Here is a 27,735-nt window from a genome sequence, read left to right as displayed (position 1 = left end):
GCTTAGTAATATGAACAAAACTGTGTCTTTACTATTATTAGCATTCCATCAACAGCCTTCCTCCACCCCCACTGTCACCACAAGAGAAGCCCAACCTTCAGAAAAATCAGTGCCACCAATGTAAGCATAAAAGAGCAGGGTTGACAGATTCGTGCCTACCCAAAGAGATTTCAGGATGAGCTACGTAAAATAACATTATAAGAGTTCGATAATTTTATGCCAAAAGTGAAACGCGTTGCTGTGTTGTTGATTGTCCCTTGTAGGGAGATATTTATTTCGTTTATGTCATTGTGAAAGTTTTTTCCATTACTCCTGTGCCCAGGTTGTCTGTGTCTCTGTCAGTCTTGTAGAAGGAGTGGCAAATAGCCTGAAGGCTGAGATGAAGGGCATTTAGCAACATCTTTGGCTCTTCTATCTCCCCGGGAAAGGTGACCCTCTCCTTTGATCCTGTCAGAGAGGGATGCTGTGAAGATCTTTGAGCTGAGGCATGCAAATAAGTGCTGAAGAGATGGCCCTGCGGTTCGCAGAGAAGCAAGGTAGGAGAAGCCATCTGGCAGTTGGTGGGGCAACTACTGGCTGGTATTTTGAGAAGCCTGCCATAACGTATAAGAGGGCTCTTATTTTATTCCTGAGCATAGTTTGAGACTGAGTATCATAGCCCTCAAAATGAGGACTCTGGCTCGTCATCACACTAGCTTTGATATCTGGTGTTGGGGATCTGACACTGGCCTCCAAGCGGCCCAGTACTTTCTGAACAGGATGAAAACCTTCATAACGTGAAATCTGCAGATAGCACCACTCTCCAATCTGTCCTACAAAAATGTGAAAATCATTCACAGTCTTTAAGCGTACAGTAGATGTTTTCACTCCATCCTTAGGTTAAACAGAGACAGATCACAGTTTGTGTGAACATATACAAAGACCACATAAATTACAGACAGAAAACTTACCCAGTTTATAAATAGGAGTTATAAATAAATTTAATAGTCTATCATCAGAAGGAATTTCAACTTGCAATACGAGGAAATCCTCCACTAGAAAATATGATGCAAATTTTTATTAAAATTATCTATTCTATTATACTTTAGTTCTTGCAAACATGTTTTTCTTTTATGTTATCATGAATAGTTAAAGAGATTAACTCACTTCCTCACTTTTCATTAAATTCTCCTTGACTCTTTGGGCAAAATTTTAAAAGCATCTAGGGTGTCAGTTATTCTCCCCAACACTCTGAAATTTTTATAACCTGGCTGTTGACTTAATCATGTTAGCTATTTTTCACACATTTTGTTATTTCTCCCATCTAAAAACAAAACTCTTTCTTGACCCCATTTTCTTCTTTGGGTCTCATTTATCTGCCTCTTTTAATAGCAACAATCCTTGGGAGTTATATATTCTCTCACTTTGCAATTTCTACTCCCCTCTCTCTTCAATCCAGTCCAATGAGCCTTTTAGATCCATGACTCCACAAAACCATTTTTCTCCAGCTCGCCCATGACCGTGCCATTCTATATCCTATAGTTAATTTGCAGTCTCCATCTTACTTGATCTGTCGGTAACATTTGACATAGGTGAGCATGTCGTCCACCTTAACAAAACGCTTTCCCCACTCAGCTTCCAAGAGCCCACCCTTTCCTGGTTTTCTTTTTACCTCATTGGCTCCTCCTCCTCAGCCTCTTCTGCTGGGTCCTCTCCCAGGTCTTCTATCATTGGATTGTCTCAAGTGTGGGTTCTTGAATTTTGTTTTGCTATCTATATTTTCTCCTGTGAAGATCTTACTCAGGCTCATAACCTTAAAACAATCTATACTGATCACTCCCAAATTTGTATCTTCAACTTGGTTCTCTCCTGAGACTCCAAATGTATGTGTATATATATACATATAAAACTACATTTCTTAACTCTCTGCTAATGAACATCTCAAGTTCAACATGTCCAAAATTGAGCTCCGCTGTTTTATTCTCCCCCTGTTAAAACAAACAAACAAAAAATCAATTTACCTACAGTCTTCCTCATCTCAGTTGATAACAAGTCCATCTTTCTAGTTGTTTGGGTCCAAAATCAGTCTTCCTTGACTCTTCTAATTCTCACACTTTTAGTCCATTGGCAAAACGACTGACTCTGTCTTCAAAATATATCCAAAATCTGACTGATTTTTACCAACTCCCCTGGTGATACCCTGGCCTAAAAACACCATGATCCCTTAACTGGATTATTTTAAGATTCTCCCACTTCCACCCCCTCTTACCTTCCTGTGGTCTATTCTCATCACCAACAGCCGGAGTGACCCTGTTAATACCAATAGGTCATGTCAATTCACTGCCCACAGCCTTCAGATAGTTTTGCAACTCAGGGTAAAAGGCCAACGTGATCTGATCCTATGTTACTTGTTTCATGTTATTCCCTCTATCCTCCACTCATTCTCTCAGTCCTAATCATGCTGGAGTCATTCTTTAATCCTGTGGGCACGTTCCTCAGGGCCTTGGCTTTGACTTACCTGCTACCTGTTATAATCTTATTCAATATATTCACATCCATAAGATGCATCACCTAGATGTTGATACTCACATCTCAGCTTCTCAGAGATGCCATCCTTGACCACGTAAATTAAAACTACACCCCCCAACTCCTGACAATTTCTTTCCCCCATTCCCTACAGCATTTATCATGATAGTAGGCAACATAAAATATTATATATGTAAATTGTCTTGTTTATTGTCTGCCCTCCTTCCTCCCCACTTCTCCCTCAACACACACATATACAGATAATTTTATGAGGGCAGAGGACTGCATCTGTTTTGTGAATGACTGTATCCAAGAGTCTTGTTTAGCGTCTGACCATGGTTGGTGCTCAATAGATATTTGTCGAATGTGGTATTATCATTTTTCCGAAGCATTACTACATACACCACTTACTAGTATTTTTATCATGAAAGATTATTATAAATACAAATCAAAACAAAGCAAAAACAATTGACAGGAAGGCAGGAAGTACAATCAACTTCTAGATTTCTACTTCTGATTTGATAGAGTAAGACTGATTAACATACTCTGTCTTATCTATATATCTATTTATTTACCTATTTATCTATCTATTTGCATGTAAGTAATTTTACTTATAGTTATATCAGTTTATATACAATCATTTCTTATTCAGGTAATGAAATAAATTGTCGCTTAGGTGTTTATAATACTCTTATAAGAAAATTTTGTTTCATTAGACTATATTTAAAATTTTCATCTTTATAAACATTTAAAAAAATTTTATGATCTGTCTGGGATAGAGATAGGCAGTTGATTCTTGTGTTCAATTTAATTGCATTTCATTGTCTTATTACAACATAAATTACATGATATTATAATGTATCTAAATATCTGAGAATTAAATATTCATTAGTTTCTAAAAATCAGTATAAACCTATATTTGAACATTTAAAACTTGAAAGTACACCCCAAAGTAATACCAAATATGACTATGAATCTAATAGAACAATAGAGGAAAGATTAGCAGATAAAAATAAAGTATATATCATATTTGTAAAATTGGGTATTCAAAGCATTTTATTATGAACACTCCTAGAGTCAAGTTTTAAGATGCTCATTATTGCTGAAGGCATTGATCAAACTACATAATTAATAAAGAATGATAATTTAACAAAATTCTGTAAAATCTGTTAATCTTTTCTAATAGTTCAATATGTCTGATAATTTTTATTTTATTTAACTAATGAACTAAAGACATTTTTTGGTATAATTTTATTTTCCATTTTTTTCCCTACCTGTCTTTTACTTTTTTAATCACTAATCTCTATTTGGTTATCACAGAGGTATAGAAACAATTCACAGTTCATTAAAATAAATACAAATTTTTCCTAGTGGCCTTCTGATGGTTGCTTATTTCCACCCTTCATTATTTCACAAGAATCTCACAAGAGTGACAGTTAAAGGAAGAAGTAAATTAAGTCACAATCTCATGAAGCCTTCCCTCTCTCTCAATACCAAACAACACAGTGCATGTGCTTTCTCATGGCAGTAGGTTACAATTTGTAATAAATGGGTAATTGTGCCTAATTTATTTTCCTGGAGCATTTTAGCCCCTCTAACTTTTTTGCAGTACAAAAAATATTTTCAGGAGGTAAATAAACATTAAGTAGCTTCAAGAAGATTCTGAAATTGTCTTCGTATTGAAAAAAATAAAGCATTTGATTCTTCTAAATCATTTATTTTTAATTTTAGATAAACTCGTAACCTAATAAGTAGATATACATTTTTAACATAAACAGTAGTATAGAAATATCCATTAAAATATAATTATATAAGGTATAAACCAAAAAATATTTTGAAAAGATATGAATCCTATAGGAGAGCTGAGATCATTTTGGTTTTGGATCACTTGTTTTTTTATATCTAATTCAACTTGATCTGCATTCATTGACAATTTATTTGTGCACGGCATTGTGCTAAGAACTGAAGAGATAAAGATGATATGGTCTCTGCCCTCCACAAGAACTTAAAATACTTTTCTTTAATCCAGTAAGTTTGCCTCTTCAATGATGAAATTAATCCCACCAAGACAATTACTACAAAAAATTTACTTACGACAAGCCACTGTGAATGTTTGAAACTGGCTATCCACTAGGATAAATTATGGATGTCGCTTGAGTGAGAATCTGTATTCTATGCCCATAAATTTTAAATTTAAGTTGTTAGGTATATTTAACCTAAGTTGTATGGAACATCTTGATGTTCCTGAAAAATCAAGGGGAAATTTTGGGGGAAATATTTTGTCCAAAATAAGATACGTGAAAAACACTCATCTGAGAGTTTTCAATGATCAGACAAATTTAGCTGAAACGGATTTCCAAAATTTCTTCTGTTAGAGATGGAGGAAATGGGACACCCAGTAGGAAGCAATTATACAGTTTGGTAAAATCGTTTATGTGTTGAGAATTATTTTTCGAACACTCACTATGTATAAATGGTAAAGTAGTTTGATAAAGTTGTTTATTAATGATCTTACTCTACTTTATAAAATCAGAAAATATGAAATCAGAAATAAGGAAACCATACAGAAAGTGACTTTGCTATGTAATGGTAGAAGTTTAAAATTACTTAATAAAACGAAACAGTAATAGCTAAAGAACACAATATATAAAGAACACACACACCAAAAAACTCTGGGAAAGCCCATATTCACCCAAATGTGACAATGGGTTTGAGTCTGCAACTTGCTTGTCATTCAGCTAATGATAACCCCTCCTTGGGTACCCGGTTCAAGACCAGATTGCTACTTAGATACCCAAGTTTAAAACTTTCTTCTTTTGTTCTTTAGTCTTTAATAAGTCCTAAACAGCATTCTTAGCTTCTCTGCAGCCAATATACACACCCCCCAAGTATATATACTATTAAACACGCCAACTTAAAAGTCAATGATCAGAGTTAAAATCCTGAAGTTGTATGAAGAAAATCAACCTCTCTTGACATTACTTTCCCATGTGTAAAATAAGTATGTTGGACAAAGTCTATCTAAAATGGTATTTTAACCCTGGGCTGGTTTGCATATGGCTGTGGGTTTCACCATGTATGCAGCGAGATCTGCTGTTTTACACAGCTCCTCTGGTGACACTCATGGGGAAACTGACAACCAGTATTTAACTTATATATGACTTTTGAAATGGATAAAAACCTAAGCACAAATGTAAGTTAACAAATTTTGGTTATCTAGTAAAGGAATAATTTTTTCCAGCATACTATAAGCATATTATGTAAGTTTACTATAAGTAACTGTGGTTACTCATAATACAGTAGTTACCAATACACACACACACACACATATATTTCCTCTAAGAATTTATGTAAATAGTGAGTAATTAATATAATAAAATATGTAAATATGATTATTATATATAGTATAGTTTCTATACATAAATATATACTTATAAAATTACTATACTATTCTATAAAAATAAGCACTAACAAAATGCTCAATATATGATATTCTTAAAAATCAACAGCTCTGGAGAAACTAATTATTTTTCAGAAAATGTCTTCTTTTTTGCTTTAAACTAGTTTGATTTTATGGGTGCTGCCAGTTTTCAGCAGTGATTCTATGAGTGGATAAAAATAGCCAACCCTTCTGATACAGAAATATGCTCTATGGTTTTTCGTGTGGAAATTTGCTTAATAAGAATTTAATGAGGATCAGCCACATGCCAGATTCTACATCATGTGTAATGACATACAGATAAATAACCAACAGCCCTGCACTTGAGCCAGTCATTGCCTGGCCTTACTGATCGTGTTGTCTCACAATAAAAATCTCCAAGTGCTTATAAACTTGAAATCCATACTTGTTTACTGTACTCTGATGGTAATTCAAATTTTAACAGTCTATGAAATTCCATCATTGTTCCCATAGTTAGCCTTGTCTCATTTATGTCCAAATAATTTTCAGCTAATTGAAATCATATTGATAACTCAAGCAATTTTGATGAATACATAGGGACTCTACCTGACGATGGGGATGAATCCAGCTATGAGGAAAAAAAGTCCTTTTGTGTGGTGTTTGTGGCAATTTTGTGGTGTAAATACTCCTACCCTGGTCAATTTCAAGCTACTAACAGTTTAGTGACCAGCTTGTAAAATTATTGAATATTTAATGATCATCTCCCACAAGTTGGTATTGGCCAGCTCCAGCAGACCACTAGATAAAACATAAATTAGGGGCCGACCTGGTGGCCCAGCGGTTAAGTGTGCCGTTCCGCTTCAGCAGCCCGGGGTTCGCTGGTTCGGATCGCAGGTGCGGACATGGCACCGCTTGTCAAGCCATGCTGTGGTAGGCGTCCCACATAGAAAGTAGAGGAAGATGGGCACGGATGTTAGCTCAGGGCCGGTCTTCCTCAGAAAAAAGACGGGGATTGGCAGCAGATGATAGCTCACAGCTAATCTTCCTCAAAAAAAAAAAAAAAAAAAAACAGAACATAAATTAGATATAGTATTCTCACCCTAGTAGGGAGAAACAGGAAGACATCTTACAGGATCATTGCTTTAGTAACAGTTGTGTGGCAACCCAAGAGGAAGGAATGATAAGTGACCAGGGAAGCCTTAAGAGAGGAGACAATATTTGAACGGTATCTTGAAGGATGAGTAGGAGTTCCCCAGTTTTGACAAAGGTTCCCTGGATTGAGGTGGAGTAGAGACACAAGAGATGGAATATCTTGACAATAGAGGCAATGTATGTTAAAGAAAAGGAAGTGTATAAAGCAAGATACATTTATATTTTGGAATAATATGATGTGAACATAGAGGGGGTGGGGTCATGTGACAAGGGGTACATATGGCAGGAGTTGGGAGGGTATTGAGGGAGCCTGATTATGAAGACATTTGTACGTCATATTGAGGAGTTAGGTAACATCTGGTATCTGCCTCAATTTGAATAGTGGAGTGACATGTCTTGCTTTCTGTTTTAGGAAGAACACTCTAGAATCAATATAGAGGATGTATTGAGGTGAGGAGAAAATAGTAGTGGCAAGACCACCTAGAAGTTTACTGCAGTATTCTAAGAGAAAAACAATGAAAGCTTGAATGGAAATGTTAACTTTGAGGTGCTTGAGAAGATTATTTATGTATTTGAGTTATAATTGACATATAACACTGTGTAAGTTTAAGTTTTACAATGTGGTGATGTGATACATGTGTATATTGTGAAATATTTACCACAGTAAGGGTAGTTAGCACATCCTTTGCCTCATGTAATTACCATTTTCTGGTTTGTGGTGTTATGTTGACAACATTGAGCTCTACTCTCATAGCAACTTTCAAGTACACAATATAGTATTGTTAACTATGGTCACCATGCTGTACATTCTATCCCCAGGACATATTTATCTTATAACTAGAAGTTTAAATCTTTTGACCACCTTTATCCAGTTCCCCCATCCCCCAAACCCCCACCTCTGGCAACCACTAATCTGTTCTGTTTCTATGGATTCGTTTTTGGTCTTTCTTTTTTAGATTTCGCATATAAGTGAAATCATACAGTATTTGTCTTTCTCTATCTGACTTACTTCAGATAATTACTTAGCATAATGCTCTCAAGGTCCATCCATGTTGTCACAAATGGCAGGATTTCCTTCTTTTTTCTGGCTGAATAATATTCCATATACATATACATAAACACACATATATACCCCACGTCTTCTTTACCTATGCATCTGTCAATGGACACAGGTTGTTTCTATGTCTTTGCTATTCTGAATAATATTGCAACAAACAAGGGGGTGCAGATATATCTTCTACATAGTGATTTCGTTTTCTTGGGCTATATCTCAAGAAATGGAATTGCTAGATCATTCAGTAGTTCTATTTTTAATTTTTTGAGCAAGCTCCATACTGTTTTCCATAGTGGCTGCAGCAATTTGCATTCCCATCAACAGTGCACAGGGGTTCCCTTTCTTGTGTTTTTGATCATTGCCATACTAACAGGTGTGAAGTGAGATCACATTGAGGTTTTGATTTGCATTTCCCTGATGATTAATGATATTGAGCATTTTTTGATATACTTGTTGGCCGTTTATATGTCTTCTTTGGAGAAATGTCTATTCAAGTCTTCTGCCCATATTTTAATCAGATTGTCTTTTTGCTATTGGGTTATATGAGTTTCTTATATATTTTGGATATTAACCTCATAAGGTCCTTTATTAGTTAAAAAATACATAATTAAAAAAAACCAGTAGGGAAATGTTTTACTGATCACAATAATGAAGAACAGGGGTATATTTTCCCCCATGTGCTCTCCTTTTTCATTCTGAGACTATTGTTGACAGAAAAGTCAATTTTCTTCTTCTTCTTTGTGTAATTAAGATAGTAAATTGTGTGGAATATTCCTTTTTTGTTGTATTTCTATATAATCTTGCCTCAGTCAACTAAAAGTGTATTCGATTGTAGGTGTAGGTACAAACCAAATATAGGTAGCGGACGTGAACAAAACAGCATGTCTGACTCCAGTGGACATTTCTGACTAGTCCAGTGTTCACCAAATTAGATATTTTATGGAAATTCAATAATCTCACCAAACACGTTTAAATAAAATCTTAATCTTTAAGAGTCTTGTTTTACATAAAGAACAACTGTTCTTCAAAAGCTGATTTGGTGTGCAAGGACTCTGTATACTTTTCTTATAACACATTTGTCTTTTCATCCACATCTTTTCCCCCCACTTGCCTTTGAACTAACATTTGTGTATTTCTAATGCATTGGCAATTCTTTATTCTCTATTTGAAATCCAGAGTGTCCCAGGGCAATGATAATGTCAGCACACATATAAGGTTTCAAACTTGTGCATCTGGTGCACTCTATCATGGCTCAGAGGACTGCGCGGTGGCTATAGTGGAAGTTCTATGTAGAGGTTTTAAACTTCAGCCATTTGCTATTGTATTTCCTGTGGCATTCTGCCAAACACTAATGCAGCCACTGTTTCTTATGACATATTAGCAAGGATATTAGTGGGGAAAAGAATCTGAACACCATTGCTATATTGGCCTGTTCGTAAAGCTGTTTTTCTGCTAAGGATAAAAGCGTTTATTTTGCAATACAGAGAGAAGGTAAACAGACTTTTATTTGAGAAACAAATTTTAAGCCCAAGGGAAAATTACTTCCAGGGCATGTCTATATTACAGCAATTAAACTAATTGAGAAGTATATTATGATGCAGTCACAAACTGGCAACCTTCAGGACGAATCTGTTCCCTACTGTTTTTTTGGGGCACACTTAGTGTTTTAAAAATAATTTTGTATTACTGTTAGGTAGGTATAGCACTGTTAGGCCCCACTCCCTTCCAACTTAAGGATTCCCAACTCTGAATCTCCCCTCACATTTTCTGACTGAGTCTTGCAAATCTTTGAATTAGTTACCTTGGGAGTATAAAAATGCAGAGACTCAGGAATCCGACAATGCTGGATTCAAAGCTGGACTCTTCTAATTACTGTGTAACTTCTCAGAGACTCATGTCTTCAATTGTCATATGAGAGTAATATTGCTCAATTTATTTAGGTTTTTAGAAAACTTAATAAAATCACCAAACAGTGATAAATGTTTGTCACTTAGTGGGTTCTCAAATGGTACCTTACTTAGCAAGTGTAATTATTTAGCATAATTTTTTAAACCAATTTTTATATATTTATTCACATATTTGTTAAAATGTTACATTTAGGAGTAAAATCATTACATCGATGTAAGTAACTATACAGGCTGACTCCAAGTGCAGAATCAAATTGCCAAAAATGAGAACATACGCAGCTCTTCAGCACCTGCGCGCTCACATGCTCTTGTCCACACCCACCCACTCCACTCCTCGACAATCAGAGATGCTAGGTTCAGACTTAACCCAGGAACTCTTCCGCGGCGGCTTCCATCAGGTTCTGGGGATGAGAAGAGAGAAATGAGCAGTGAAAAGAACCTGTAAGAATTTGAGAAGGATAAGTATTAAATCTTCTTTGAATGTTTGGTAGAATTCACTGGGGAAGCCTCTTGGTCCTGGACTTTTGTTTTTTGAGGCATTTTTGATTCATGGATGGACCTTGAGGATATTATGCTAAGTGAAATGAGCCAGGTGGAGAAAGCCAAATACTGTATTATTTCACTCATATGTGGAAGATAAAAACAACAAACACATAGATATAGAGAATAGATTAGTGGTTAAGACAGGGGAGGGGGGAGGGGGACGATGAAATGGGTAAAGGGGCACATGTGTATGGTGACAGATGGCAAGTAGACTGTTGGTGGTGAACATGATGTAGCCTACACAGAAGTCAAAATATAATGATGTACACCTGAAATTTACATTGTTATAAATAAATATGACTTCAATTTAAAAAAAAGAAAGAAAAGAAGCTGGACTGCTTGATGCGTCTCTTTGCTCTGCCAACGACTCAGACAAGGCAAGACATGAAACACTGGGGCAGTTATTTCCTTGGCACAAAACTTAACAGGCAACAAAAAGGTCAAGGGGCTTTTATAATTATCAATGAATTCTATACTGAACTAAAAGAATCCAGTTAGAATTCCTTGATATTTTCAAACAACTCACTTCTTATTTTGTTTTCTCAACCACAAATTCTCTACCCTTTCTCTTTTTGTAGCCCTTATTCTATTCTTTTTGAAGTTATATGAGTTATCTTAAAGCACAGAGAATCATCTCTGAGGAGAATAATCTTTTGTGAGTGCTGCAATGCTGTGGTCTGAATATTTACGTCCCTCCAAAATTCATATGTTGAAATCCTAATGCCCAAGGTGATGGCATTAGGAGGTGGGACCGACCGTGGGAGGTGATTAGGTCATGAGGGTGGAGCCCTCTTGAATGAGATTGGTGCCTTTACAGAATGGTTACAGAGAGCTAGCTCACCCCTTCTGCCATGTGAGGACACAATGAGAAGTCTGTGACCCTCAAGAGAGTTCTCACTTGACCATGCCAGCACCCTGATCTCAGACTTCCAGCCTCTAGAATGTGAGAAATAAATTTCTGTTGTCTATAAGCTACCCAGTCTGAGGTATTTTGTTATAGCAGAATGGACTAAGACATCCTGTCCTCCAGGCTTTGTAGTGGACTATCTCTAAGCTCTGTATGCAACATTTCAAAGACGCAGTGTGACACTGCATACGTGATTTCATGGGGTAATATGATCTCCAATTTTTTCAAAGTACAATGAGGAAGAGAAAACAAAGTTAGCAAGTGATAAACATTTACCAACATTAACTTTCAAATAAGAAAATCTGTCAAAAGAAACTGTTAGAAAGTAGAAATGCCAAGGACAGTTTAAAAACTGATTGTCATTTCCTGTGTATTTTGAAGAGTTCTATAAACTTGGAAAATATTCTTTGTTCCTCACAGGTGGAAATTCCTTCTACTGTCCCTGGGTTGACAACTTTGTCTTTTTCTTCCCCCTAAACCTGTTCACTCTGCACTCTTTTTCCCTAGGGCATTTCTGCCTTTCTAAACTTATTTCTCTCCCTTTTCCCCTTGGGTTATTTTCTTGTCCTGTCTTATTTCTCCTCGTGCCTCAGGGAATCCTTTCAACACGACTCATAATGGCCAGGGAGTCCAAGAACAATACTGTCTTTTGTTTTTCATGAACTCCATCCTCCATCTGAAGAGTTTTAAAATATGTTGAACTTCAGGTTTATGAGCATTGCTGAAGGGGGCAGGTGAGAAGGAAGATTTGACCGGGAGAGTTCAGAAGTACACAGGAGGGCAGACAGGGAGAGGCCCAGGCTGTAGGTCATGGCTTCTTACCTCCCAGTGTACATGAAACATCCATGATCTCTCGCTTTTTCAGTTCTGACCCCTTACCTGGGGCTTGATTCAACTGTCCCACACTCTCCCCAATCTTTCTTTGTTCATCATCACTGTTAACATTGTCTTTAGGTGACAAAGACTTTACCACCAGATTTTACCAAAGGAAAGAGTTCTATTTCTTTTAAGTAATGTTGTAAAAGCAAAGAAAATCTGTTTGTGACTCCCTTCCACTTGCTCTTTTATATCTCTCATCTTTCTTCATCACGCTCCTTCCAAGCTGGCTGCCTCCTTGGGATATGAGTTTTTCCTTTCTCCCAGCCCCACAGCATTTTGTGTTTCTCTAATGACATATATACAGAACAAGATACAGTACTTGCCTTGTACTTATCAGACCGTCAAAGATTGGTTGAATTTAATCATATTTTCTTTTTCCATGTTAGATATAAATTATTTGAGGACAGGGACTGAATCTTCTCATCTGTCTGTAACTTTCAACACCGAGCACACTGCCCCGAGCCCAGGATGTGCCCTATACATTTTAATTGAATTGAACAGGACTATAGTTTGTGCTTTGATGGGAGATGAGGATAGCGGAAAGACCAAATGCATCGTGTCAATCCTTCCACTAAAATTCCCATTCCCTTAAACAATTCTCATTAAAGCATTAAGGCAGGTATAGTGGTAAAAATCCATTTTGGGAAGTCTGAAGAGAGGGATTAAATCTCAATACTCAATTGGGGTTTAGATCTCCCTGTTTGAAACTGTGAAATGAGGTAAGACCTTATTTACAGAAACGCTGTGCAGAATGAAAGCGTTTCGTGTACTAACATATATCCCAATCCAAGGAGGATTTGTATTTTAGAAGGGGAATCTGAGACACGCCAAAGCATTCACAATAGAGGAGTAAATCAAAGGGTAAGATTTTGTTCCAGAAACCCAGCTGGATCCCTGTCTTCTTCCACATTTAAGCACTTAATTTCCCTCTAAATTATTTTTTTCCTATGTAACTAGAGCTTTTAATTGCAAAAATCAAAGTATGCAGTACATGATTTGCTGGGATATTTTCTATATTTTCTACTAAGTGGGTCTAAACCTGGTTTAATTGAAAAGGATCCAAGAGCTATTCTCCATGAAATTTGCCAGAGAGAAGGCAAAGGAGCCAGGAAAGAAAAATCAAATTATAGAAAGTTAGGCAAATCCCCATATCACTGCCTACCTTTCTTAATTTTTACACAACCCCAAGTGTTGACTAACGTTATTATATCATAGGAGAAGAAAATTATCCAAGTAGTTTTTATTACCCTTCAGTGAAGTCTTGACATTCTAAAACATTTAGATTGAGATTTATTCTTGACAGTACTCATTTACCAAATTTATAGGAATGCAATGTGACCATTTTTATTACCACAACTTTGTGTTTAAATTCTTGCTAGTTACTTACCATGTGCTTTGACTGCCTGAGAATGATACTTTAAATTCTCTTAAGGATTTGAAGAAAACATTAAAGATATTCCTTACTAGAATGAACATGCACCCCAAATTATGCATTTGCAAGTTCTCAGTATTTTACTGCTGTTTTGATATTCTTGTATATGTGCAATGAGAGATAGAAGCAGGTAAATTACACTAGCTCTTTGCTTTTGTAAATAACTCATTAAAAATTATTTGAGAAAATTAAGATAGACTTGCACATTTAAAGGGTCCTTCACGAGATTGAGACGTTAAAGTAAATTGACCCAGAAAGTTCTTTCTATGGACACAGTTGGGATTCTAATGCAGACACTGAAAAGACTGTTAAACTAAGTGCAATCTATACTATATTTTGGCCGTGGGTAATTCACGGGACAGTTGACTGTTGGCAATTTACACCAAAAGCCCTTTGATGTATAAGTAATCTCATTTTCTTTTCATTCGAAGTTTAGGTTCCACGGGAAGCATATTCACTATTTGAGACCGTTCATGTGAATTATTGCCGCAGTGTTTCAGGGCATAATTATTCTTGGGGAAAGTTTGTTGAGTGTTCTTTAATTTTTGTTTTCCAAGAATGCCTCTGCATACAGTCTAAAATTTTAATATCTCTGTATTTTTCTAGAATAAATGATGACTGCATGGAAGCCACCAATTCACATATCCTGGTCATCTAAAAAGCTCTTGAAATTGTGTCTGGTCACAAAGCCTTTCCCATTTAACTGTAGATGAGGAGTAATTCCTTTTCCTCTTACCCAGTTTGTTCTGAATTGCTCACGAGTCTTCATTTCTACCTTCAAAAAAATACTTCCCAGATTGCTTGTATGTTTCTGGGCTACCAGTTTGGAGCTCTTTGGTCTGAGGATTTAAATGTCTCTTTTATGTTTGAGACAATGTTTCCTTAAATTATAAATCTTTACAGAACAAACCTTAAATCTAACATATTTAACTAGACCTGTTCAGAGCTTCCTGGTGAGAATTTATATATCTGAATGTTAAATGGAAATTTGAGGTCATTCACTATTTCTGAAAGGTTGGTGGGTTGATATCCAGTCCCCAACCTTTTAGATATTTCTTTTAACTACCTTAGTAAACACACTTCCCTTTTGAGTTGGGTTTCTTCAATTAATGAGATAACGGAGCAGTGTTTACAGGACATTAGCTACTCCTCAGTGATAGCAAGCACACTGCGCAAGCACCATCTGTAATTGGTTTTCTGATACCGCCATAGCAAACACACATAAGAGTGAGGTTCATGGAAGGGATAAATGGATTTAGTTACCTTCACACGCTGCCTTCAAAGAGTGGTTTAATTATGTTTCCTGACAACAGCTTTACTTCCCCCAACCCATTAGAGCCTCCTGATTTATGACACAGTAGCTGTAGCATTCTCCGTAAAGACAGGATTTTCTCCTGTCGGAAAGTGTGGCTCCCTGGTGATCCCGCTCCAGGAGAGTAAATGAGACTGTAGTAGTTCTGGATTATTACCAAAGACAGAGTCAAGGAAATAACTTTTATTTTTTCTATTAACCATGCATACCAATGAAGATTTTCAATTAATAAGTTAATTTGTATGATTTATGGGTTGATATATAGAAAAAAATGAGTCATGAGACATCAAAAGAGATGCTTCTTGGTAATATCACTTTTCTATAACATCTAAACCACTTTACAAGCTATATGATTTGTTATAATTAGGTACGCATGTTACTTATGTGGATCAAAATAATATTTTTAGGGCCCCAGGGCGATTTGTTTTTACTAATAATGCACACTTTTTCTCTTACTCAATGTCGAGAATTTGCTTCCTTGGTCTTCCAAAGGCAATTTCGTTTGCAATGGAATCTCTTGCTATTTTCTGACTAGATTGTGTGTCAGAACATCCTCATAAGGGGTTTGCTACTAATACATAATCAAATAAACACATACTGCAGGCCCTTACCCTTTAAAAACTTCAATGGTTTTTACATTTGTTTTATATTTATATCTTGTAGTTATTAGTACAACTTGTGGGTAAATAGCAGTAAGATTACTTGTGAGATATCTAGCTGAGTAAAGCACGGAATCTGTTCCCAAGGAGCTCATGGTCTCAAAGGGGAAACCAACAAGAAAGCAGATCATTGCAGTATAGTGCGGCAAGTATTATAATCACTGTATGAATATTTATTATGACATCCCCGAGGCAGATGTCAGCGTCTCTTTGAATAATATTTAGGCCCACCCTTTCTATGTATGCTGTCATTTTATTGTGAACTCCTAAAGTTTAGTCACTGGTCACAAATATCACTGGAAAAGGAGTTTTTATGGATGATTCAGGAGCCACAACAAAGAACAAGGTTCCTAAAAGGACTTAACACTTCTGTGCTCAGAAAAGCACTATACTCAAGTAAGAGTCATTACCCAGAAGCCATCGAGACCAACCAGACTCCTCTTCTGAATGGAGTTTGTCTAGAAAGTGAACATTAGTTTTTGGCCTCTATAGGGGAGGAAGGCACCCAGACAACCCTTCATATGTGCCTCCCTTATACACATTTCCCTTTCAAGTTGTAAGAATGGCCTTGAGCCATGTAAGTAAAGCCTAAGTAAATTATATTTTTAACTTATAAATTTTTAATCTAATTATGTTACTCTCTATTACAAATTGTAGTGCAGAGTACTTAATCTGAAATATTTCCCTAGTGTGTATTGCAGCAACCGAGAAGATACCCCCAGACTTAACTTAGATGACTCAACATTTTTTTTTTTTTGGTTGAGGTGCCTTTTATGTCTTTTTAAACGTATAAGCGTCATCTCCCACATGCTTTTGTCCTTGTTTATTTGTTGAAGAAACGGAGTGGTTTGTTCTGTCACATTTCCCACACTTTGGATTTGGCATCCTTTTGGTGTCACTTAAAATGTTTCTTTGGCCATTTCCCGTAAACACACAGGTTGGAAGCTCAAGGAGACTCAGTTTAATATTTTTGGCAAGAATAATTCAGAGGTGGAGCTGTGGGCTTCCTATGGGCTCCCGTCAGCAGGCCCCTGGTACCTATTGTCCTGTTCTTATCATGTTACGATTGATCAACGGGCTCAGACATTGTCAGTCTCATCCACTTATTATAAAGTTTCCCTAGATGACTCAACATTTTGAAGTTTCTATCATATAGTTCTGTTCTTTGCAAAAGATAAACTATGTACACCTATAGCAATATTATTCCCAATAGACAAGAAGTAGAAGTAACTCAAATGTCCATCAGTAGAGGAATGGATAAACAAAATGTGGTATATATATATATAGATATAGATATACATAATGGAATAGTATTCAGCTTTAAAAAAGGAAGGAAATCCTGACACATGCTACAACATGGATTAACTTTGAGGACATTATGCTAAGTCAAATAAGATAGTCGTGAAAAGACAAATACTATATGATTTCACTGGCATGCGCTGTCTAAAGTAGTCAAATTCATAGAAACACAAAATTGGTGACTTACTACGAGCTGCAGGGAGTAGGAAAACAGGAATTGTCTAAGGAATATAGTTTCAGATTTGCAAGATGAAAAAGTTCTGGAGATCTGTTTCACAACCATGTGAATACACTGAACACTACTGACTATGTACACTTAAAAATGGTTAAGATGACAAATTTTATGTATTCTTCTCACCACAATAAAAAAAGAGATAGTAAATCTACCATTTTTACATTTTGAAACATCATTATAATATCAGAAACCTTGACTAGTGAAACTCACATGTATGTAGATTGACTTTATGAGGATTCTACCAGCAAACAAGCAGTGCGTGGTAAGTTTAAAAGATGGTGCACAAAAAAAGCAATGCAAACAGACCTAAATCATGTAATATTGACCTGGAAAATGACTTTACATGAACTTTCAAGATTTCCTTTCTGTCTTTTGTTTGATGATAACAAATTTGAAGTCTCTTTACAAACAAAATACAAATTCACCAAGGAATATAACAAATCTGTTGTTTGGTAAATTAGATCTCATAATTAAATTTGAAGGAAAAGAAAGGAGGCAGGGAAGGAAGGAAAGATGAGACTAAAGCCTCAAGGCAAATCTTAGCTCTTAAAGAAACCGCGTGGCGTTCTTGTTACTCCTCCAGAGACTGTCGTTTGAAGCACCCACACTGCAAATGACACGGAACTTAACAATATTAAGAGACAAACTTTCTGAGATCTAAGGTGTAGTTCTAGAAGCCCAGGTGCTTCATTCTCTACAAAAGAGAATCAGACTTCATTCGTTCTGCATTTTTCCCCAGAGATTTGTTTGGTTCAGGAGAGCTATACTGTATGCTTAAAATGATGGGTATTGACATTGGCTTGCAGACAGGTGAGAAGTTTTGGGATGGAATAGGGAAGGACTGGTGTGCTTCACACACTGTAGGCGTTATATTTGCCATCATATTTGCGTGAGATGTGTTTGCTGTAAAATGCAAATCATCAGTACGAAATCCAGGAAAAATGTTTCAAGCCAATCTTGAACACATGTTTATGGTACCTGATGAAAATATTTAAGTTTGAGAATGGGAGGAGTATTAGGAGATCTATTCCAAGAATAGTGTCTGTGAATATCAAATTTAGGCACTTTTAGTTCTAGCAGAGGCCAATCTATTCACAGATGCTGCTTAGAAACTCTGAAACTATTATCCTTTACGGAGTCCTTCCACTGAGAAAGAGATCAAGAAAAACGGCTAAGGAAAAAGATGGCTGATAAGAGATAGAATGGAATGTTGGCACCACAGAAAGCCAGTCTTTAATTTGAAGGCTATGAATGTGCACATTTTTATTTGGGAAATTGAGATTATGGAGACAGTAAATGCTTCTCTTGAGTTTGTGATCTGTGAAAGCATCTCCTTGGCTTTCTGTACATTTTTTTCTTTTTATCTGGTAGAGTAAATAGTTTCTTTACATTTTTCTCTGTTTAAAACGAAGAATGATTGTTCTTTTTTTCTCCTGATAAAAGAAACCTGGCAAATGATTGTTTGGTTGCATTCTTTTTGTTTTGAAGTAAAGACTTGTCATGACTAGAAGACAGAACAAAGCAGTTACTTCACATGCTCATATGGAAGCCTTAAACATTTGTTTTCTGTTGCCAAAAAGACTCATAGAACCACAAAGCTAACCATGACTTTTTGTAGTCATGGCTCAAATAATGGAAGGAGTATGAACATACCTGAGGCAAAGGTTTTTTAATCTGATCTTTGCAGGTACAGACTTGTAGTGAACTCTACCCGAATTTATGATGTTTTTTACTTGATTGCATTGCGTCTGGAGGTATAATTTGTTTTTCAAATAGCACTCAGCAAATATACGTTAAAAATTTGTTTCTAAATATTTGTTGAAAATTGAAATCATGGGGAAGGATGATTTGCTTTTGAAATTACCTACCATACAGGACATTTTCTAGTATTCTTTCCTGGAATTATGGAAATGGAAGAAGTAATTTATTTAAGTCGTGGGTGGTGTGTGTGTGGTGTTATTGGTGCACTAGCTAACTCATCTCCTATGTCCCTTCAGCGGTCTCGAAACACTTCCTAATCCATCTGGGATCGTGAACCTGCATGTAGAAAAGTCTTCTGCCTTCTCTGTTCCTGTGATACAGCAAACTAAAGTAGTTTCTTGGACTCAAAGAAAATGAGCCCAATGGTATTCATCGTCGCATAATGAACAACAATGTTAAGACCTTGCTGTCATAATTTAGTCATACTGTGCTGGCCTTCATTATCCTCCTTAACAAAATGGAGAAGATAATACCTCTTAATTCTGCCTCTTAAACTATTTTGTTCATTTACAAGCTTGTTTAATTAATAGTTATTGAGAACCTACTATTTTTTTAGAATATACAGTGATGAATAAAAGTCACAGAAGACAAAGGCTTCTAATGTACTAAATATATGCTTTTAAAAAGTTACTTTTCAATGTAAAGAACACTATAATGAAGTTACGTTTTTAGTAACATAGGTTTACAGTGGGGACTATGTCAGATGGAGGAAGCAATATTTGAGTTGAAACTTAAAGGATTGAGAAAGGAGAGGTGAGCAAGGGTACGTTCTCACAAGCTTAATAAATACAAACAAGAAAAATAATAAGTTTAGACTAGATAAAGCTGTCTAAACAACCTTAACCAAGTGATCAAAGTTAATATAACCAATAATGGCACAAATAAACCTCTTTGACCTCCTGATATGAAGTGCTGAGAAGAACAGAGTATTACTTATGTGGTATTTTTTGCTAAAAACCCATAACAGGAATCCAATCATGAGGAAATAGAAGAAAAACCTAAGCTGACAGATATTCTACAAAATAACTAGCCAGTACTCTTTAAAAAATGTCAACGTTATGGAAGACAAAGGAATACTAAGGAACTGTTCCAGATTAAAGGAGGTTAAAGAAACACGACAACTGAATGCATTTGCTGTATAGGATGTTACTGAGACAATTGGCAAAATTTGAACAAGGTCTGTAGCGTATGCAGAAGTATGCCAATGTTAATTTCCTGATTTTGACAATTATACTGTGGTTAGCAAAAAGAATGTCTTTGCTTTGAATAAAGACTGATGTATTCAGGAGAAAACAGGTAAAAATGTGTGTTTGTGTGTCTATGAAGAAAGAAGTAGAAGAACAGATGAACAGAAAAATGTTAATATTTGAGGAATGTGGGTGAGTGGTATATGGTAATTCTTTTTACAGTTCTTGTAACTTTTACATGAGTTTGAAATTATGTCAAAATGAAAATTAAAGAGAAACAAGACAGAGGATGAGAGAAAGAGTTGACTCTGGGGTACAGTGATGGTAGAATTCAAGGCACTAGAAACCGTTTGACTCAAGTCGTGGATACATGCCCAAGCTTGACATGACCAAAGGGCATTTTTCCCCACATTTTACATGCAACATATTACTGTAAAATTAGAATACCAACTTTCCTACATAAGAATAAAACACAAAAAAATTGGAATAAGCTCTGTGGATTGTATCAATGTCAATTTCTTGGTTTTGATGTTGTGCTATAATTATGTCACGTGTCACCATTGGGGGTGACTGGGTGGAGAGTAAGGACGTGGGACCTCCTGTACATCTCTTTGCAACTTCTTGTGACTCTATGAGTATTTCAAGATACGGTTTTTTAAATTACTTTTATAAACCCTTCTCCAAAAAAGAATAAATTTCATATGTTTTTTCAGTCTCATATTGATGTGAATAACTCCATATGCTGAGATTTTGCCTCTAAACAAAACTAAGAATTTTCAAATTTATGTTGGTAAATGATTTTAGCAGGTGCTTTTTTTTTTTTTTTTTTTTTTTGAGGAATATTAACCCTGAGCTAACATCTGCTGCTAATCCTCCTCTTTTTGCTGTGGAAGACTGGCCCTGAGCTAACACCCATGCCCATCTTCCTCTGCTTTATAAGTGGGACGCCTACCACAGCATAGCTTGACAAACAGTGTGTAGGTTTGCGCCCAGGATCCAAACCAGCAAACCCCAGGCTGCCAAAGTGGAATGTGCGAACTTAACCACTGTGCCACCGGCTGGGCCCCAGCAGTTTTTAAACTTAGTAGAAATTTCCACGAACCATTTCTCTAATATTTCTTTTTAAGGTGACAAAGATTCTCTCCTTGACCAAACTCTAGCCAGTGTTCTCTAAACCCTCTTCTTGACTAAGCCTCAACGTTGGCCTAGACTTGAGACAAAACGCTAACAGTTTCTAACAGCTCAAGGCCACATCCCTAGGATGACCCTGAGCCCCTCTTGAGGTGTCTGCCTGAGAAAACTCAAGGCTGCCAAAAGAATCTACTGTTTGTTCCAGCCAACATCTGAAGACAGGGCCTCTGCATCCCAGCCTCTGTGGGAGGGTGGGGGGCTGACTTCCGTAAGTGCCAGTTAGCAAACCCGGAAGGGTTTCACAGGAACCAATTCCACTTCCCCCTTTTTGTCATTTTCACTTCCCTCTGTCAAGCCCCTGATCACCCACCTCCTTTTCCCCTCATTTTCCCTTTAAAGTGTCGGTCACTTCTGTACAACTGAAGTTGAGTTCATTTCACTCTAAACTCTTTTCTCTGTTACTATGGCTATTACTGATTAAATCCATCCTCACCACTTTAACATTGTGTCCAGCCTTGTTTATGTTTGCAAAGGTTAAATTTTATTTTTATTTACTCTCTGACTAGGTCGTCCAAATTTGCCATAAATATCAGAGGATTCAATGTTTAAGAAGACCTCAAGCAGGGGCCGGCCAGGCGGCATAGCGGTTAAGTGCTCATGTTCTGCTTCTCAGCGGCCCTGAGTTTGTCACTGTGGATCCCAGTGCGGACATGGTGCCGCTTGGCATGCCATGCTGTGGTAGGCGTCCCACATATAAAGTGGAGGAAAATGGGCACGGATGTTAGCTCAGGGCCAGGCTTCCTCAGCAAAAAAAATAGGAGGACTGGCGGTAGTTAGCTCAGGGCTAATCTACCTCAAAAAAAAAAAAAAGAAGACCTCAAGCAAACTATAATAATAGTTACTATTATTCGCCATCTATTGTGTGCCAAACATTTTGCATTCATTTATTCTCATTCATTCCTGATGATAGCCGTGTGAAAAGAAAACAAACAAGCAACAACTTTTGAATGTGAACTCAGCATGTCTGTGTCCCAGGCTCTTGTTCAATCTGCTATGCTTGTCAGGTTGTGTGATACAAACCATTGCTAATTTCCTAAGGGAGTGCAATGCTAAGTAAATGGAGAAAAATTCTAACAGGATCGTATTAAAGATTCTGACTTGATTTTTCACATCTGACTGCTGACAGCTTTTAAGCCCAACTTCTGCCTCCTCCCCTTGTGTCCCACATCTGGGTAAGCTGAGAAGAAAGTCTGGGTGCTCTCTCCTTCGGCACCAACATGAAGTATATACTACACGAGGGAACTCTCACCCCGGGGCACCCTCAAACCATAAACACTCCAGGCCAGGCTCCTTTCCTACTCTCTCAAGCCATTTTTGGGCCTACTTGGGAATTTCTTCACACCTTTCCCAGAATGTCTCATTACGTGAGAAATAAACCTTTCATACCCTCTTGGGGTGTGTATGGTGTCATCAGTCTTGACATCCAAACTAAATTTTGTGTGGAAGTTCATCTTACTCCTTCAGAGTGGCCCCAACAATGATGAACCATCTAAATGTTTAAATTTAAATAAATAGATTTTAAAAGAGTATTTTCAACTCAATATTAAAACCAAAGAATACAACTTGTCTATAAAATGGAGCTTACAGGGGCCGGTGGTGTAGCAGTTAAGTTCGTGAGTTCCACTTCGGCGGCCCGGGGTTCACAGGGTCAGATCCTGGGTGTGGACCTATACACTGCTTGTCAAACCATGCTGTGGCAGGCATCCCACATATAAGTAGAGGAAGATGGGCACAGATGTTAGCTCAGAGCCAGTCTTCCTCAGCAAAAAAACGAGGAGGACTGGTGGCAGATGTTAGCTCAGGGCTAATCTTCCTCAAAAATAAATAAATAAAATGAAGCCTACAATTAGTAAATATTTAGTTAATATAAATGTACCAAGATTCACTGTGTATGTTGATGCTAACAGTGTCTAATAACTGGGCAAATTTCAATTTCATCTCAAAAATGCAAAGATTTCTGGCTCGTAAAAGCAGCTTGGAATGTGCTTCATGTGAAAATAACACATTTACAAAAACATATTTGCTGTGTGTTTTCTCCTGGAGGGAATATATATTTCTTTAGGGAGCTTAGCAATGGTTATGAAAACAATATAAAATCTGTCAGAATTCCATTACAGCCCTATTTTATACCTTCATTCCTAATAAATACGTTGCACTCATTACTGACTTTTGACTTTGGGTCTATTAGAATGAAAACATAAAAGCATGAAATGCCGGTTACAATTTTTAGTTAAAAAAATTACTTTAATGTTTCTTTGGCTAACATCTCTCTTAATAAAAAGAAATAGTCAAGAAGTTCATATTTTTTTTAAAAAAGTTAAAAATACATACTTGGAAAAACTAAATTCTCTCAAATTCCATTAAGCAAAGACAAATAAACTTTTATACATTCCTTGCTTTGGCATTCCCATAAATGCATATTTAGTTTTTTAAAGAAACATGGTCAGATAGAATGAGAAAGTTAGTAGAAAGTAAAATATTATACAGAAATTTAGCTGCCCATTTCAGTATTAACAGAAGTCCTGTAATAAAGCTCCCATGTCACATTCAAGTATTAATCCCAATAAAAAGAAATACTGGTTTTCAGAAGCAATATCATAGACATCTGCTGTCATTTTGCCCCACATTATGGGAGACGGTTTCTACTGGCTATTCTTCATATGTGTATATTTTCTTCATACACATGCACATGAAGCCACGAATATGGCTACTTCTCTGTTCAAGCACAGAGTAGAAAAACCTCTGCTGAGAATGCCTGACTTAACACAAGTATTTAAATTATTATCCTCTAGTTGTATTTTTGAAGGACTCATGCATAGTGGCTGCATCAAATAAACAACAGATTCAATTTCTCCCCTTGAGAACTTATGCTATAAATTAGACCATACTCGAATGTATATGCTTTGAGTTGGATAAATCAGCATGAAACAGCCATAAAACGTGTAAATACTGTTTCTGAGGGTGGCAAGTTTTAATGCTTTACTTCATTCATCGCTGGACAACATTGCCATTCAACAGGCCACTGTTATTTGCATGCAGCTGCAAAGCATATCAAATACAAAGGAGATAGGAATAATAGAAGTCAACAGACAGCCATGAATAATTTCCATTTACTCATTCAAAACTTTATTGAGTAATTATTGCTGATTTCTTAGACATTTGAGAGCAAATGATGTTCAAAGTGCCCTACCTCAGGGAACTAACAGTCTAGAAGAAGAGATAGAAATGTAAATGCATCCTGCAATGTGGTGTGACAAGTTCAGTAATACAACTGTGTACCAGATGCAGTAGAAGTTGTTAGCTTTGCTCTAATGGCTTAAGGAATCTGAAGAAAATGTTTATGATTGGGTCCCAGAAAGGAAGTCAGGGAGGAGGTGAGAAGAAGCGGGTGGGACACCATTAAGAGTAAATGGTAAGTCCAAAGCACAAAGACACGGAAGAGCATAATAGATTCATGAGAACACACACTGGTGAGTAAGAGCGCTGAGCTGAGATTGCCAAGGCCAGTGGAGGCCTTCTAGAAGAGACTGGTCTGGGACTCCCTGGGGAAATGTATCAATCAGAGTCTGGTGCAGGAACCAGAAACAGCTCCAGGTATTTTAAGCAGAAAGGCATTTAACACAGTAAGGTAGGTGTTTGTAAGATCTGTAAAAGGTCTAAGGAGTAGGTCTGGGTTTAGTCTCTTGGAATTACACTCAAAACAACACAGAACAGAGTAGTACAGCTTCTATCTCTGAGGCCACCACACTGGAGCTTTGCAGGAAATAAGAAGCTGAAACTGGCTCCCCTGCTACCACTGCCTCTTTGTCTCCAGGAGCCCACAGAATGGACACCAACTGGCTACTGGAGGAACTTCATAGATCCATGACCTTGCTTGCCATCAGCACCGTACAAAGCCTTCAGGAAGTTGAAGTGAGTTGTGCTCACTCCTGCCTTCCAAATTTCTCATGAGTGCATCAATCCCAAATCCCAGCATCAAAGGAGTCTGTAAAGTGTAGCTTTTAGTTTCCCAACCTTCCCAAATAGAGAAAAGGTGTAAGGGAGGTTGAGTGAACCACACAGTGTCCAGTTGAAATGCTATTAAGAATTTTATATTTGTATATTTGAAATCTTATTGCTTCTTGTTCAGTTAATATAGAAATATGGACATCCCAGCAAGGGCACAAATCAGAATAGAAAAGTTGTACGTGTATATTTCAGACTCAAAGGATTATTTGCAATATGGGAGGGAATTGGTTGCTGGGACAATGAAGAAAAGAGATATTGCTATCTTATCTTTAACTGGGAAAGCTTAAGAAGCGAGATTCCGAGAGCTCTCTGAAGGAGGAACAGGAAGTTTCTTAGCAAACAGAGAAAGTAATTCACTTCAGCCCTGAAGAAATATGTGAAGGAAGGAAAAGAGTTAAAATTCAGAATAGAAAATTAAGGGAGTCTTTAAAAGAGACTTGCCTGGCTGAGTGTGACATTGTTACTAGAAAAGCAAAAGCGGGAGGTAATTGGGCACTCCACTCCACGGTGGGTGAATTCCGAAGAATGCAGGAGCCAGTGTTCTTGTTCATGAAGGTTAGATTATTCAAAGCAGTCCATGAGGCTATCTCCCCACACAGGATATCTCCCAGGTCCGTGGGAACTGGGTTATGGAAACAGTGTCAATACCATTTATTGAAAGAATGCGTCAGCTGGAAGGGAATGGTCTACCTAGAAAAGCAGAAGTGAGTTTGTGAATGCAAGTGTTCACCGTGAAAACAGAAGCGAATCCAGAGGCTGCACCAGAAAAGTGTTCTCCCAGTGCAGAAGGAAGGTTGTAGTCAACTTTCCCAATACCTTGGTAACCTTCATTCACATCATTTATCTTTCCTTGCTCTGACTTGAAAGCCACTAAGCAGTCTTTGATTAAAAAATTGGCTTTCCAGTATCTTAATATCAGGAAGCATATGCTCTGGGTAGGAGTGAGAAGAGGACATCCCTTATTATAAACATACACATTTATATTTTGCTTTATACATCCCTTTACAGGACGCCGGTGCCAAAGGAGCTGTTGACCGTGTCATTCAATGTTCAAGTGTCCAGAAAAAGAAGGCTGAGATTCAGATACTGGAGAGTGATGAGTGAATCCTGAGAGGCTGATGTCCTAAACCAAAGGCCACTCAGCATCTTCCACAACCATGAAGGAATCCAAGGAACATTTTGAGCTATTGTGGTACCATTCACATCATTGTTAGATAAATTATCCCACCGTATGCTCTGTCTAAGTAGGATTTACCCCTGCCTTTGATAGGAAAGAAAGTCTGGCCACTGTCTATTGAAATAGAAAGTGAAATTAGGTGAAGGAATCTCAACTCTCAGTGTTAGTGTCCTTGTGCAAACCCCAAAATATGTCCACGTGTGAAGGCAGCTATTTAATCCTAAACACTCCTTGCTGATTTTATTTCGTTTTTGTCTTATGAGTCATGTCTCCATATCCCTCCATTGGAATGGAATATGATAGCTGGATCTCCGTAAGGACATGCTAGATGAATTTCATCTGCATTAGATAATGCTGCCTGAAAATAAGCATCACGATCTTTGAGTAACTGCACTTGCTTTATGGAGACAATGCCAAATTATTCTATTGCTTCGTGGATGTTTCCTTCTATCTATCTCTTGTTCAAAATTTGCTGGCATTGCCCTGTATCATGGTACCTCAACAACGCCATTCATTCTCCACTCATTTATTCAAAAATAATGTTTGCTGAATTTCTACTATAGGCAAGGCACTGTGGGGTACAGAAGTTGGCATGAAAACCACGACTTTATGAGTAGGCGAGAGAAAAAAGGATGGAATAAAATAGCTCTTAGATGAGGAGGATAATGAATAATAACTGTTGCAATGAAAATGCAGAAGGAATTGTGATTTCTGCTTAGGAAAATTGAGAAACAAACAAAATTGAGAGAAAAAGGAAAGAAAGCTTGTATATCTTTTAAGCCAAGAAAGATGAGCAACATTTAGGCCCAGGTATGAGTCTTAGCAGAGAGTCAAGAAGAGCATGAGTCTTTTGTGGGAACACTGGGTTAATTATTTGGCGAGTGAGCAGGATGCAGGAAAAGTAATCATGAGGCCTTTTGGAATGTTTGCAAGTGGGTGTGTTTGTTGCTGTTAGATGTCCAGAGTCTATGACTGTGAGGCATTATTTAATGATGCTTTGGTGAAACATTTCAAAGTAGCCGAGCAAAAAACCATTCAACATAAGCCATGCAATCCCACCTGTCCTGAGAGGCATTCCTGAGCCGAATTCCTGTGCCAGTTTGCTGCATCACCACACTATCCTGGGG

General features: G+C 37.1%; 1 long non-coding RNA gene across 1 annotated transcript; it reads left to right on the top strand.

Moving 5' to 3' along the window:
- The first annotated feature begins 155 nt into the window (after nucleotides 1–155).
- On the top strand, nucleotides 156–27,337 carry LOC138921024 (uncharacterized). The gene is made up of 3 exons (XR_011433186.1): nucleotides 156–536; nucleotides 25,238–25,335; nucleotides 26,440–27,337. It is a non-coding gene; the product is annotated as an uncharacterized lncRNA (long non-coding RNA).
- Nucleotides 27,338–27,735: the final 398 nt, after the last annotated feature.

This window comes from Equus caballus, chromosome 27 (assembly GCF_041296265.1).
Source record: "Equus caballus isolate H_3958 breed thoroughbred chromosome 27, TB-T2T, whole genome shotgun sequence".
Classification (NCBI taxonomy): Eukaryota; Metazoa; Chordata; class Mammalia; order Perissodactyla; family Equidae; genus Equus; species Equus caballus.
Note: the sequence above shows the minus strand (reverse complement) of the source record. Positions and strands in the feature narration are given on the sequence as shown.